A 17003-nucleotide genomic window follows, 5' to 3' on the forward strand; every position below is an offset into this window, starting at 1 on the left:
ATTTTCACATGTAATTAAATTTAAATTTATGTGAATTTGAACGTTCCTTTGTGTATATATAAGAGTATCTGCCCACTCCTGAGTCAATTCCTAGTCCTAACAGAAGTGATTACTACAATTTTAGAACAAATCGGACAAGTTTAGCTACCGTACCAACGTGCCGGACGTTTATGTGGGATTTTTCGCAAATTTACATGGAGAAAACCCACCGCTGGGTGACACGTTTTGTCACTGAAAGTGAAAATAAGAAAGATAATTCAGTTGTCTATAACTTTGTTGAAGACTTCTAGTTAATCCAGCTTTGTTAAGAGAAGTTATTAAATTTTTAACCAAGTGATGTCTAAGTCAGTTTTACATGAGGCTTAGCAGTGCATGGTTGTGTATCAGTACTCGATTCCCACGAACCAAACATTTTTGTGAAATAATCGTTAGATTTAGCTCAATAACATGTTCAGAAGAATTGTAGTAAATAATACGTGTTTTGGTTACAACATTTTATTTATTTATTTATTTCGTCAATCGATGTAGACTGGTATAGTTACAGTAATGTTTACATTTTTTCTTATTTACTAATATATATATATATATATATATATATATATATATATATATATATATATATATATATATATATATATATATATATATATATATATATATATATATATATATATATATATATATATATATATATATATATATATATATATATATATATATATATATATATATATATATATATATATATATATATATATATATATATATATATATATATATATATATATATATATATATATATATATATATATATATATATATATATATATATAGATATATACGTAATTTTATTATAAATAAAACAATTTCAGCTTTTACAGAATCATTTTCTTATGCGTTAGAATTTCTTTTATGTATAACATATTGTGTGAGTTTTAGTTTGGACATTGTAAAATCAATTGATTCGCAATAGCGGTTATAAACAGCCATCATTCGATTTATAGGGCCATATTTTGCATAATTTGTGCGATATGGAGTTATTGAAAATATGCTTCGATTTCGTAGCTGTCGAGAAGGTGCATAAAAGTTCAATTTGGATAAAATTTCGGCTGAATCAATACGATGCGAGACGATATTATTAATGAACGAAAGCATTGCAAATTCACGACGTTCCTTCAATGTTTGTATATTGATAAGCATGCAGCGTGCTTCATAAGATGGCAGAGGAAATGCTATCCAACCTAGTTTACAAAGGGCAAATAATATGAATTGTTTTTGTACAGATTCTATTCGTTCTTCATGTGTGCTTGAAAAAGGGCACCAAATGATGCTGCAATATTCCAATATCGACCTAACATAAGCAATATATAATGTTTGGATTGTATACGGATTTACAAAATGATAACTAAAGCGTTTTATAAAACTGAGCATGTTGTTAGCTTTGTGAATAATTGTGTTATAATGATCAATAAAATTTAACTTGGAATCTAATATAACACCTAAATCCCTAATTCTTTCACATTTTGCTACAGTCTGTCTTCCTAAGGTAATCACAACATTCGGTGTTTGTCGTTTTCGACTAAAAGTGATTGAATTGCATTTTTTCACGTTTAGCTGTAGGAGGCTTTTTTGACACCACGTGTGGAAAACTAGAATTTCGTTTTGGAATGTATCAATATCCTCGGCATTTCTTATCTTCAAGTAAAGTTTCATGTCATCGGCATAGATTAGTACTTTCAGTTTTTTGAGAAGGAAGGAAATATCGTTCACATATAAAATAAACAATAGAGGTCCTAAATGAGAGCCTTGTGGAACTCCTGAGGTGACTTCAATTGGATTAGATTGCTTTCCTTTGAATTTGATTATTTGCTGGCGGTTGGATAGATATGATTCTAACCACGTACGCAGCTCAGGCTCAATTCCCATCTTTTTTAAGTAACATTGGGATGTCGATTCGATCAAATGCTTTACTAAAGTCTGTGTAAAGTGCTTCCACGTAGTTTCCATTGTCCATTGCAATCAGTGAATAGTTAATAAATTCTAGTAAATTTGCTGAGGTCGAACGACCTTTGAAGAAGCCATGTTGGAGGTTAGTAATTCTGTTTTTTATTTGAAGAAATATTTTTTCGTTAATGATTGATTCAAAAAGTTTCGGAATGCTGGAGATTATGGCTATTCCACGATAATTGCGAACGTCAGATTTTTTCCCAGATTTATATATAGGTACTAAGAAAGAACCCTTCCATGTTTTGGGGAACTCTCCAGATTGTAAAGACATATTAAAGAGCCAGAACAATGGAGTTGTAAGCTCGGTTGCTAGGTTTTTCATAAATAATGGTGGAATTCCATCAGGGCCAGCACCTTTTGATGAATCCAAATGATTTAGAGCATTGAAAATGTCCTCCACTATGACATGACTGACACCAATGTCCATAGGAAAATCTGGAAGAAAAGCAAAATAATCGCGATCGCGGTCTTGTTCAGAAAAAGTTGTATATATTTCTTGGAAGAATGTTGCAAATAGGTTGCAGATTTCTTTCGGGCTATTATGTACGTTGTCATCCAAGTGCATTGTTGATGGGAAATTGTATGATTTTAATTTAGTTTGGACGTAGTTAAAAAAATTCTTTGGACTGGATTTAATCTGCTGCTCAGTTTTGGAGTTGTAATCCGCAAGTGCAGAATCTATGGCAATATTTAGTTTATCGCAAATGTCAAGATATTGTTCCAAGTGCTCGTTATTTTGATTTTTCTTGTATAGCTTGTGGGCTTTTTGGTTCCTATTTTTCAGATTTTTAATTTGCCTGTTGTACCAAATAGGATGCTTCGTGTCGTCTTTTCTTCTTAATGGGCACCTCTTCATGAATAATTTCGAAAATTATTTTGTAAAATACGTCCAGGGCGGTTTCAATATTCGCTTCATTCCTAAGAGTATTTTGCCAGTCGACATTACCTACCTTCCGTCTGATATTGTCATAATTAGCTTTATGGTATTCAAAGACTTCCTCAAAGTCATAGACGTTGGGTTCTTGATTTTTATGGATGAACAAAGAAAACTCAATAGCAGTATGAAAAGCTTCATTTTTCCACAAAGGAGCCAAAGATTCAGACACACAGAAATCTTCCTGAGTGTTTGTAAATAAAAGGTCAAGATAGCAATTCTGTTGATTTTTTACATGATTTATTTGATTTAATCCTATGCTAGCAGTTTTGTCAAAGATGAAATTCAATGTTTCGTTTTCTCCTACGACTGGGATTAGAATATTTTCATTTTCAGAATCCGGAATAAAATCGACATTGCGCTGGTTAAAGTCTCCGTAAATGTGGACTTTGACCTCGACCGGAAGTTCAAATAAAATTTGTTCAGCAATTTTGAAGAAGGCTTCATACGATGATATATTAGCATGCTCTGGTGGGAAATATACAGAGGCAAAAACATGTATTTCACCTGAAATGTTCGCTTTAACCCACACATGTTCAAATTCTTTAAACTTCACTGTGGGAAGAATTTCAGAATTAAATTGAGCCGAAACACCTATAAGAACTCCTCCACCAGACTTCTTTTGAGATTCTAAAAGATTTCGGTCGTCTCTGAATACGTTAAAGCCACTACCAAAAATTTCCTCACTTTTTATGCTATCGTTCCAACTTGTTTCAGTGCCTAAAATAACAGAATAAGAGGAGCTCAATACATTACTATAGATTTTGCTCATTTTAGATGCGCTCTGCATACGATTAAAATTTTGACAATATATCAAAATTTCTGAAAGCGTTTCTGATAAAGTTAATGGCAATTTGTCATACTTAGAAATATCATGCAAAACTATTGATCCGTTTTCATCCGTAACCGGTTCGTCATGGTCTGCCTCTGAAGAGTGCGTTAGGTTGGACGAAAACACGAATGCTCACAGGAACAAGCTGAACAGCGCTGAGAAAAGGAATTCGTCAGGACGGGGGTTACAAACCTATCTGGTGCGGAAGTTGAGTTAAATTGATGTACAACCGGGTATGGATTCAGTGTTTCACCACGTTGAAACCTGATACCACGCTGATTTTCAAACGGAGGCCTAGAGAATTGCACCCTTGCCGCCACAAGTAGATCCTTATCCCGAGGAAGAGAGTTGCCAGCTGTTGGACGACCGCCTTGCGTATTGTTGTTGTTGTTGTTGTTGTTGCGATTATTGCTGCTATTGTTGTTGCGATTGTTGTTACGATTATTGTTGCTATTGTTGTTGTCATTGAGGTTATAGTTATAATAACTGCTTCTGGATATCCGATGCAACTGCTTTTTATTAGCTTTTCTTCGTGCCATCGCCCTATCTTTCGTCTTTTGCTGTTGAATTCTACGCTGATTACGTGTGTCGTACTCCGTCCAGTCAGAGCGCCACACTTTTTCCCGATTTTGTTGATTGGGCATTTAATTCGTCCATCAAGCTGGGGCCCGCTGGTGGCAAACAAGCATCGCGTATACTGCTATCCAAAGTGTTAATTGAGCCGGCAAGAGATTGTACTTCTTTGAGAATGTCACTGCCAACTGAATTTGTTATAATTTTCACTTCGTCTAAAACTTCACGTGTAGGACGCGATTCACTCAGGTAGTGTTCATTACAATGAGCTGCCATATCTATGGTAAGGGTGCTCAAGTTCTGAACTTCGCTGCAGATTTTTTTCAATTCTCTGGTCAAATCGGCAGTGAGATCATTTACATACTCTTCAATGTGTTTTTTGTGGATCCCATAGATATGTTGAATAGTGATGTGATATGGTTTTTCAGCGTGACCAGTTCATCGGCCTTATTAAAAGAATTACTGTCAATGGCCTGCGATAGTGCCGATACAGCATTTGCCGCTTGCGACGATGTGTTTATGTTCACATTCGCTACTGATTCTTTAAACTGCAGCTCAACATTTTCGAATAAGTCAACAATTGAATTGAACTTTTTTATGTCGGCTGCTATTTGTAAGTTGCAGTCCGTTTGCGAAGTTATAGATTCAAATAATTTTTCCTGTTGGTACAGCACTTTTCGTGTGTCTATGCCTACCTTTAGATTATGCTGGCAATCTGCACACAGGGGAATCATGAAGTGCGAGACAAATTCTTCTTGATTTCGCTGGACTCCTACACAAGCTGCATGATAACATTTTCTACAGAATTCACACTGCCACAAGAAACGATCATCGCTGATATTACAAGATGTCACACTGCAGCTCATTATGATAACCGTTGTTTAATAGGATTGAACACACGCGCGACGGTAGAAAGATAAATAAATAACAATTAACTGCGGACCGTAAAAACACGTTTATACTCAAAGGCGTTCGATTAAATATGAGTTCCATATGTTACCGCATAGAGGGCGCCAACACCAAATTTTCAACGGAGAGAGATACTTTTTTTGAAAAGGCTGGATGACGTTTACCAGGAAAGCTGTTTTTATGTAAAAATGTAAAAAATTGATTTCTAGTACTTAGAACGACCGCACGGTATGGTATCATGCCCGTTTTACCTCAATTCCCCCTTTCGTTTGAGTTTATGTTCAAGACTGAATATGTAACTCGGGAGAAAGTTGAATACGGCTGACCAAAATTAGCATTAAAAAACCCAGATAATCGATTGAAGATAATTGGTTTAATTTCTCGAAACGTATATACCCATTTTAGCACAATTCTTCGCACAACTAAAGTTTGAAGGTAATCCTGGCTTTATATTTCGGTAAAAGGCTATATGCGGCTGATCAAAAGTAATAATTCTTGAGCTTGAACTTAAGCTTTTGTGACCACTCCTGGCTGCGAATTCGTTATCGATCTGGACTAGTTGCACAGGGAATCAGCAGATAATTATGCTTGGGAGTAGGGAAACATCTTTTCAATGTGCAACTCCTGGTAATCCAAAAGTGTTTACTGATCAATACCGGCACCGGAAAGACCCAAATGTAGATCGCGGAAGGAAAGGGAAGGAATGTTAGTCCAATACTTGCTTTTGCTAGAGGCCGTATATACTACTGCGTACTGCACAAGAATCACGGGAGGAGGATATTTGTTAGTAAGTATAGAAGTTGGATTCTACTTCTTCATGACCGACGCCGAAGAGGTGACTCTACTATCTGGACTAGATATCGATCCATCAACTCATGGACCGGGGACCACCTTCCGAAGGAAGACGTGACTACAGATATTTTCACCTCAGAAAAATCTCAACGACTTCGGCTGGGATTGAACCCAGACCAACTGGAGTGAATGGCGGTCATGCTTACCACTCACGCCGTCTTGATCAAAAGTGATAATTTTTGTGGATAAAAATCCAGGTTAATTGAATATAGTTAGATTGACCGCCCGAAACGTGTGTACACGTTTAACCTCAATTCCTCTCATAACTCAAGTATAAAATTAGATCTAGGGTTGGGAGTACCATACCTTATTTTAGAACAAAACCAAGTAAAAATATTTTAAAGCCTTTCGAAAGCTTAAAAGTTTTTAATATTTCTTCCTAACACAAATATCGGTTATTGATGCTTAAAAAACCAGTATTTCGGTATTGGATATTTGGACGGTTTTTCCAGTACCCCGGGGCCGGGGTAAGTTGGCGGGTTTTCCACGTCACATATTTTTGTCTCTAAAAATGGAGACAATGCTTCAAACACTTTAAAAAAAATCAGAGATATTGCCTACAGTCTTCTCTTTCATGCCGCGTGTTCTATTCTGCAAGATCTACCTACATCAAAGCAGTAAACATTAAAAACTGAAAACACCGCCAACTAGCCCCGGTCTCCCTTCATTAAAATAAATTGGAAAGGGTAGCAAATAAAGGCTGGTTTTCAAACGAGGTGAAATTGATATTCAAGTGGTTTCATAAACTAAGTATGACTGTTTAAATGACCGGGGATCGGTGACATATTTGATCTGGACAAACCTGACCTATAGCAAATTTAGAACCTTGATGCGTCTTTGAGGCACGGGATTCTATTTAAACTTATCTTGAACATCACCTTCAGTCCATATTGAAGCATTTGGATATGGTATAAACCGAAACTTCAGGTTCGAAGTGATTTTTTCGTCAAATCTCAGAGCACCGATTGCATCTAGCAAACCTCCTTAATTTTTAGTCCAGTAAGCGAGTTAGACGACATGCAGATACTCTAACAGGCTACGATGCAAAACAAGCTCCGAAATACATCGGGGATACTGAAGTAGCATGTGTTGAACGATTATTTCGTTAGTAAAGTATAAATTGGCACCAATCCAGGGTGAAAATGACTGTATTGTAAATACCCCTTGCTGTTCTTATTTTCTTTCCAGTTACCGGTTTTTCCCGGTTTTATCGTTTTTTTTCATTTCCAATACCGTAAATGCTAAAGGTAGTATTTGTTATGCAAAAGGTAGTAGGTAGTATTTGTTATGCAAAATATTCGGGACAAATCTTGGAGACACTTGTCCATAATTTTATGATGAGATTTGACCAAGTGACAATAAGCTGAAGAAAGATTCAAATTTGATTTTGATATTTGCCATTCTGTGGTACCCACTGTTAAAGTTAATCACGTCGTGAACATAAACGTAATCATCAATCTTTATAGCACTAGTAAGCAAAATTAGCAACTATAAGGCTGATTTCGTCACGTGTGAACATGCAAATTCATGAAAAGCAATCATTATATATTTTCGCTGGTATCTAAGCATCTAGACAATATAGGAAAAAAAGATTACAGCATGTGTTATGCCAAAAATCCCGTAACTCTGAAACCGGAAGTCGGATCAACTAAACATTCAACAGCAGCTTATGGGAGTATTTTAAAAATGGTTCAGTAATCTCTGAGACACTTGTGTGAGTTTAAACGACACACATACCCACATAAATACGCCTACAAAGATTTTCCGATCTCCACGAACTGAATCGAATGATATATGGTTTTTAGAGTGATTGTATAGTATTTCCTCACATAAGATAGACTAAAATGCATCGTTCATCGGATACAATTACATAGAAATTTTCGCAGTCTACATCTTATTCTGCAACATTAATTTTGTCCTCGATTTTTGACAATCCAAACGCTTCTCATGCTATTTTGACACACGTTCACTGTGAATGTGGTCAATGTGGATCCTTTTCGTACTAAAAGAAATTTTGTTTTACAACAAAGTGATGGTGGGTGGTGAGGTCCGATGACATTTGAAGGATTCCCCGCGGGTCCGAAGAATACCATCTGCCAATCCGACCTACTAGACTGAGGCGCTAATTGGTTTCGCTGATCTCCCGTTTGTCCGAAAGTTGCAAGTTTTGCTCTTCTCTCCCGGTCACCATCTACGCCTTCTCTCCTCTGTCCTTGATACAACTGCTTCTACACCGATTTTGGAAATAATCCCCCCTCTGAATATCTTGACCAAGCAAAAGTCTCCGATAAAAAATCAAATTTGTATTCCGTATTCCTAGTTTTAAGATATTTGTAACTTTACCTCTTTGTTAAAACTATTGCCCCCCATCTTGTAAATAGAATTGTATCCCTAGTTTTAAAACATTGGTGAAATTTTTCATAACTATTTGTTCCCCCTTTTGTGTACCAAACTATATTGTTAGTTTTAAGATACCTGTAAATATTTCCTAAAAAACTATTACTATTGAAATCCTTGTTTTAAAATTTTTCATAAAGAAATTTTTTTGCCCTCTCTCTTGTATATAGAATCTTATTTCTAGTCTTAAGTTAGCTGTAAAATTTTTCTCTTATATAAATAAAAATATTTCAACATTGTAACCTCCTAGTTTTAAAATATCCAAAATGTAAAAACAAAAGAATTTGGCACCGCCAAGCTAACGCATTTGTGCCTATCAAATAAACGAAATGAATAAAAAAAGCGATGTTGCAATATTGCAGATTTTTCCAAGGGCTTAAAAGCACCACATTTCCAGACTAGAAGTGGATTTTCATTAATACCTAAATAGATTATTTCCGTCGAATATTGTAGTAAACTTCAAATCAAGTATCTTTATGGAACAAATGCCCACACTCCTTCCTGTGTAGTTTGGTGTAAAGGTATTCTAAAATTATTCTATCACAAATTAATTGAAATCTCTGTCATATAGTATCCTGATCGCAAAACAATATTAATGCGACAATATTGCACACCTCTGTTCAGACTGTGTCTCAAACCATTCAGCATAGGCAATTGATATATTTTGAACAACAAATACAGGTTTTTCAGTGTATGTGTTTTTTTTTTATTCCCAGTGATGATCATAGTATTAAACGTTTGAAGTTAGTACATACAGCTACATTGCATTGAATTTAACCCCGTTTTATTTATAAATGTTTTATAAGTTATATATGTTTAAAATTGTTGTATGTTTTAACAGTGCTGTAACTTTTAATTTTGGGTAGGATTTGCCCACAAACACAAATAAGGCTCTTAATTAGGACAATTATCTTTCATTTGCGTACTATAACTGCAATAAGTACTATTTGTAGCATGGGAGGTATTGTATTTATTCTCATTGAATTCAGATACAGCAGTGCTGCCAGAGACAGTTTCAGTTAACAGCGAAATAAGAAATTTTGATACATCTTCGTTGTTTTACAATAATATTTAAAACTGCTAAACTCTATATATTGTTTTCGGCTATCTAACCATGTAATTGGACTATTGTGAATATTATAGGAGAAATGTGTTGAGCACACGAAGGTATAAATGGAGCGGCTTCTAGTACTGCGAGAGAAACACTCACCAAAAAATAATGAAATTTAAACGACATGTAAATCAATACGAATGTAAACATATAACGATTGAATACAAAATTTGATTGAAAATTACTTTAAAATCAATTGGAGCATCAAACAGCATACAATTTTACACTTTTATTCGTGTAATATTACACGTCATTCATTCTACAACAGTATTCGCGTAAAAATACATTGAAGTGCATTGATTTTCCGTTGAAAGAAACTGTAATTTTCTATCCACGTGTAAAATTATAATAAAATTCGTTGAAGAAAGCATGACAAGTCGTGTGTATTTGTGGTGGAACTTAATTTTACATTTATATTCATGCTTCAAATATGTGCATGAAAATGAACTTAATATTACAAAATATTTTTACCTGTGCTTATCTTGATCAAAATAGGATTTTCGTGCTTCTTGATGTGTGCTTCCTTAAGAAAAAATAACTGTGGAAGCCTATACTACCCATGATCGCAAATCAGTCCCATTCAGATAGGAAATCCCATAGAATACGGGAAAAAAATGCGACCATGGGTAGTATATGAGCTAGAAAAAAATTATGCATGAAAGTGTTAATTATACATCTAATAGTTGAAAATAATTATATAAATTACATCGAAATGGTTTTTTCGTTTAAGCCTATCACCAAAATCAGTACATGATGCAAAGAAATCAAAATGTTCTGGAAAGGTTCACGATCTAAAAGTGAAGTTTAATAGCTTCAACTCATAAAAAAAATCACTGAACATCATACAAATATCACTTTGGTGAGATATCAGTTTCTATATTTACTCACTACACGACTCAGTCAGTGACGACTGTACAGAATGTACCGAGCAGAATTGAGTGTGTACATAAGGAGCATTTAAGTTTTGATCAACACTGAAGTTTATTTTTGTTTTGTATCTTACGAATTACCTACTGCAACTGAACCGTAACATCAACACAAATAGAACTACAGCCAAATTAAAAATTCATTTCGAAAAATGGCATATGCAAATGAATAAATTGTTGCTGAGGCACCCGTGCGAAGCGTGCGATAATCAAAACAGATCCAATAAATTAACATTTTGTTGACGTATTTACGTTTCGCCTCAACAAGCCTGTGCAAATAATCGATAAGATACAGTCACGCAAAAAGGCAGAAATGTGTATCCGTGTACTTTTATGAGAATCTTCCGGTATTAAAAATTTGCTATAATGAAATAATTCATACATATGATTCACATTCTATTACCAATACAAAAATTATTCAAGTGTGCAGACACAATAACAGATCTGTCGTTTTCCGCCGTCACGTTAGAGCTGTACTTGTTGTCGATTCTCACGGCGGGTAAACCCCGGAAGCACCGGTTATATCACGTGCCACACTGATCCGCATAACTCAAGTGGAAAGAGTGAACCTACATTATTAAAAATATGTGTATGCCTTCTGTGGGTGGTACAATCCCAGTTGCGCAACAAACAAAACCGCTAAACAGCCGGGAGGAAACCGGAAACCATGACGCGCTGCTCTTCTTCTTCTGGTAATAATTTAAAACGACCACAGAAAGCACCGCAACTCCATCTGGCGAAGGAAGACAAACAAACGCACATAAAAATTTTAATGAAAAATTCATCTGTTGTTAGCTAAGCTTTTCGCGGATCCTCCTAAATCTCGTTGCTGCCGAGCAGCTGCAAGGGAAACATTCTTTTTCCTTTGTTTTATTTGCAAATTTTATTTATTGGCTGGCATTTTTCTAGATTTTTCCTCTGCCGAGCGAAAAGGTATGAAGGAACCACGGTTGAATCCTGTGGCGATGAGCTATTTTTGTGTGACTTTGAAGTGATTACTTCGGCACCGAGAAAGTGCTTTTCGTTCGAGATAGCAACCTGAATTCGCGCAAGCTCCGGGAATGGAATTTGGCAATACGCTTTTACAAATATTCAAGGAAAAGTGCGGAATGCTGGACATTCTTCGACTGGAGTATTCTGTTTATGCTTCAAACACGAACAAAATACTTTCCGTAGTTAGATGAAATATTGTACTTTGCTTTTATATGACAAATTTGTATGTTACTCGACCGAATAGAAAGAGATCATTTTTTCCGAGCCACCGGCATGTAAAACTTTGCACCGAGCTTACGGTTTTGTTTGTACATTCCTGAAACGTTTGCGAAATCGTATTCAATCAGTTCAATCTGGTAGAAATAGAACAATATTGTGGCGGTATGAAAAGTTGGCAGACATAATTCGAAATAGTTCCAGCCAGAATTTCGACTCAAATGCAACAATGGATGCCGGAGTTTCACCCATTTCTAAACCGGTCGTATTGGAATTTAGTCGATATGGTGAAATTTAATATGTGATTTTGATTGACCAATTCGACTTTTTTACCCCAATTTCTTTATCCTATTCTAATTAGGAATTACTCCAGCAGGTTAGGTGGACACTTGAAGAGCAAAGGCTTCCAACTCCTTCTAACCAATCGCAAGTCGCAATGCACAGCATCACTGAGCCGGGTTTCTTCCACCACGAAATCCTTGTCCTCGAGTATGCGGTATCGTAGTATCACATGACTGAACCACTTGAGGCCCGTGTTGTTTATAAACAACAACGTCTATAAACATCTATAACCTATATAACCTTTGATTACTGTGACTATTACCTTTCATTAAATGGATTTTGGGCACCAAAAGTTGTAAGTACGGATGAAGTTATTGTAATTAGTGTAATTGGATTCCTATGGAGCAACGCTGCTAGGGGAACTTTAACCCTCAAAAAGGCAAGCTAAAATTGTGAATTGTGACCAAGAAGCATCTATCCTAAGATCCAATAAAGTCAAAAGCCTCTTTTTTGTAGTTTTATCAGTGAGAGAATCGAAAGCTCGAAAACGCTCAATTATTTGTACTTAAATTACAAGTTCATTGAAACTAGAGAACTATAACTAGCCGGGCCGCTAAGACGCCTTGCCTCTTTGAGAGTTAAGCTAACGGCGAAAATAAAAAAAATTATTTGACACGGCTCAATGCGTTAGCACAACTGAGTTGTGGATCTTTTAAGTTGGAATCAATGCTTGGTGATGCTAGTTGTCGGTTTGGGATCGGTTGTCGTGGTCGTTGTCCCTGTATTATTAGTTAATTGGGTTGTTATTTTTGGTTTACCTGTGTGTGTCGGTGACTACTTGTTATAATTTGCGAAAAAGGGATTTTATTGTGGAAGACACTTGGAGAATCCGCTTCCCAGGTATTTCCGATGATGGTTTTGTAATGAAACTGTGGGCTGATCGATCTATTCTTTCTATCTGATCCTGTGGTACAAAACACAATGGTATAGTATCATTACAAATAGAACTCGTTACACATATCTAGTACAAAGTAATATGTGTCAGTTCTGTGAAAAAACAACCTTGCTCAGAAACTGCGGAAATAAGTTCCAATACATAATTTACAACATGAGTTCCTGAACCATGAACGATTTGGAAAATTCAGGCAGTAATGACAACTGCAAAAGTTGCGTCATGTATCTTCTCCAGATTGGTATTTAATGGTATCCTAGAACAAAATCAAGTATAGCTTTTGAGGGAATAAACTTGAAGATGCCGGAAACGGGGGCCTGAGGGAAAGCTTCTGATTTCCTCCCCCGTAACAGGCCAACAACGACATCGAGGTACCCACAAAACTGATATGCTCAATACTATGGCATTTTTAACCGATTGTGAAAGTTTTGAATATGTTGAAATTCGGGAACTCATCTATTTTTGGACGATGTGAAGATGAATCGGATAAATTCATTTCATTCCTGGAAATTCGGATTTCCAGGAATGTCCAGTAATGGGGTACTATTGACGTGATTTTCAATGATAATTTGGTGATTTAACCCCAGGACGGACATTCTGGGGCAGTTTTACAAATCATATATCAGTACTAAAACATTCCCCCAGAAATTCGGATTATCGGGAACTAGATGCTGTTATCCGGTTCTTTTCCACAGCTTCCAAAATATCCAAAAATGTCCAAATCGGTTAAACATTCCATAGTTATGGACTTTTCAATTAGCTGGGTTCCTTGCGGCCGGTTAAAGATGTCTTCCGAAGTTGGCACTTCGTCTTGACCCACAAAGTTTCGATCGAAAGGAGTTCAAGTAGTTTGCTGGGTTCATGTTTTGGCACAAAATCCACAGAATTAGCAGCATACTGCTCCTGCATAGTTTTGGAGCCGTTGCACGAAGCCAAATCATGTATGAATATTTATAAAATTTATAAATGTTAAAAATTGTTATTGTTATTTATTTATGTTTAAACCTCAGAGGTCATTCACCTTATGTTAGAAATCTTTCGAAGTAAACAATCGATGATTCTAACTTTTCTGTAGCAGTTTTTCGAATTATGCGAAAACTACTTTTCGAATTGTTACCTACAATGAAAACAAAAATCGTACTTACGCGTGTAATAAGTATGCATTGATGACAAGTTTCCGTTCCATTTTTAGTGTTTCATGCTGTAGCAGCAATATCAGGTTGCAAAATGACGATATAGGTATTCAAAATTTCAACAATTCTCATTCTCTATTTGGGGAAAACCACGAATTAAAGTTGGTTTCATTGACAATGTAGAGACAATATACAATAAATGATTTTTCTTCTTTTATAACTCACCATTACATTTTGAAATACTTTCCAAAAAATAGTAAAAACTTCGAATGAAATTTCGAATGAAAATATATTACCCAATGGTTTTATTCTTAAACACATTCACAACTTTACTTGTATGACAGTTCTCAGTGACTTAACCTCGCAGCAAAAAACACTTTGGTGGGAAACCTTTTGCTCCCAATATATAAACCTAGCTGGAGATTATGGAAGACTTAATGAGAAATTGTATATTTTAACAAATATACATCTCTATTGACATGCTATAAGCTTTACGGTTTCAAGCTACGTTTGTTTATATTAATATTGTCTATTTCTGATAGGCGCAGCACAACACAACTCTTCAATTGGGATTTCAGCTCCTGTCACAAACTTGTTTAGCTATATCTATATAATCAAGCAGAGTTTCGAAATTCTGAAAATGCCTTTGTAGTGACTTCAATTCTCAGTGGCATGGCCTATCTGACTTTGTTTACTCCGAAATTGAGTTTGTCATCAGATAACACAACAGCGACGGCATCAATACGAGCAGTGACACACTTGCGAAAAATTGCCGCTAATATTCCAGAGAACAGCCATAGAAGCTAGTGCATATTCTTCCAGAAAACCTGTATAAATATTCGAAAAAAAAAAAAAAATTCTCCACCGATCACCATAGCACTCAATTTCGCATACGTGAGTTAACTTTGTATTCAAGCTTGCATGCAATGTCCGTATACCGTTTGCGGAATTACGGCCGATCGTGGCGTCACTTAGTGGAAATTTCTACAGTCTGCAGCCATTTAGAAACGACAGTTATTTTCTTACACGCATTGAAAGCTCGACTTATGTGTCAGTTATCAATGCTAATGTGTCACTCGGGACCATGTGGACTGATGTTGTTTTCAAAGCAAAGTCTTTCGTTTGTGCTAAACCTCGGTAAAATTCATACCCCCAAAATCATATCCCCTACCACGCGATGGCGTTAAGTTGAATGATGATTCTCGTTAAAGACAAGAGACTTTACTCTGACAACGGGTGTAAGGGTTTTGAGGCTATGCTGCCAGAATCAAATAACAGAACACTTTATGCCTTACAATTCACAATAAAAAGATTACATCCTAGCGAAAACAACATCTTTAGTATGAATAATGCATGACACAGCACATAAAACTCTTTGATAATTTTTACGCTGTTTACGTCTTATCACAGCGTCCGAGAACATTCTGTCTAGTGGAACATCTGCTGTTCAGCGAATTTTCCGTTTACAGCAAAACAAAAATATGAAAAGAGCAAAACCGGAAAGGGATCCGATTTCCTCCTGTTCGTTGTACATCCGCATTTCCAACTCCAGCAACGAAGACCATGAAACTACAATAAACGACATTACTGTGATTGCCAACCATATACGAGTTTAATTCTGTTATGGTTCTGAATTTATACAATCTTGTTTTTCTCTTTCTCGTTTCCGCAGGGTACGTGCTGTATTTATCCCATCCGAAATCAGTTCGATTTTGGCACACGGTCGAGATTCGTGAGGGTACCGCTACGGACGATGTCAATGCCGATGGCGATGACAATGATTATGATGACTAGACTGGTGGCCAATGTTAGCCCACTTGGTTCGTTATTATTATTCTTAGTGACTTACGTATAAATCGATTACATGTTTGGGCGACTGGCGAACCTTCCAACATACTAACCAAATAGTAAGTATTTGTTATCCTACATATCAACTGAACCTTGTAGAGAAAGGACGAGCAACATCTTTTCCGTATTATCCACTCTATGGATCTGTCATAATCGGATAATTGCTGTCTAATAATGCTCATCAATACATTTACGATAGAAACTTTGTCCGGACAGAATATCCCGGGTGTGATACGGTTGACCCCACCACACGGATCAGTGTGAGTAGACAGATAGATACATAGACAGATAGATAGGTAGATAGATAGATAGATAGATAGTTGAGTTCTTATTGATGGTGCTGTTTTCTACCCAAGACTAAACTTCCCGACCGATAACTAGAGAGTGGAAAATTGTAGAAGTGCTTCAGAAGACAGTTTGGATCGTTGGGCTAATGGAGATCGTAAAATTAACATTATTAGGTCCTCGGCCATACGAGCTAGATGCTACAAATGGGTCTTTTATTGCTGTATCTAGTTGTTGCTTTTTGTTATGGGAAATGATGGGTGGAGTGTGTAGGACTTATAGGCAACATATTTTTGTTTTTTGATGTCATGGCAGAGTAAATCTGTGTGCTATGATTATGATAGGAAAAGGATGCATTCATGAGTAGATAATTGTTGAGACTTGTTTTTGTGTTGGTCGTTTGGTTTGTTTTTCATTCGATTTGATACTGAAGATGAAGATGATTCGAAGGGTTTTAAAGCACAGTGCGAAAGCGTGTGTGCTTTCTTATTACCTCCTGAGATAATACAGATCTGCCAATGAAAAAGTTATGTTGTTTTATTTGTGTTACCGTTTTGTGTTACGTTCATGTTATGCGATGTTATCCCTTGAGGTTAGTGCTTGAAATTAATGATCATATACAAAATTCAGCTAGGTCATTCGCATATTATTTTCCGATAGTGACGCCCAAGGGGCCGTACACAAATGACGTAGCTTTTTTCGGCAATTTTCGACCCCCACCCCCTCCCCCCTTTGGTCATAAAACTCTAACCT

The 17003-nt window shown here is 36.1% G+C and overlaps 1 protein-coding gene across 3 annotated transcripts in view; it reads left to right on the forward strand.

The window, feature by feature from the left end:
- The window catches only part of LOC131677840 (hemicentin-1), a 446898-nt gene that overhangs the window by 70222 nt on the left and 359673 nt on the right, over positions 1-17003 (forward strand). Inside the window, exon 1 of one of the 3 annotated variants that reach the window (XM_058957904.1) lies at positions 15835-16024. The exons of the other annotated variants lie outside the window; for them this stretch is intronic. The gene's annotated coding sequence lies outside the window, so the exon portion shown is untranslated. Of the gene's footprint in view, positions 1-15834; positions 16025-17003 lie in introns of those variants that run through there. 3 annotated transcript variants of the gene reach the window in all.

Source organism: Topomyia yanbarensis, chromosome 1, assembly GCF_030247195.1.
Source record: "Topomyia yanbarensis strain Yona2022 chromosome 1, ASM3024719v1, whole genome shotgun sequence".
Classification (NCBI taxonomy): domain Eukaryota; kingdom Metazoa; phylum Arthropoda; class Insecta; order Diptera; family Culicidae; genus Topomyia; species Topomyia yanbarensis.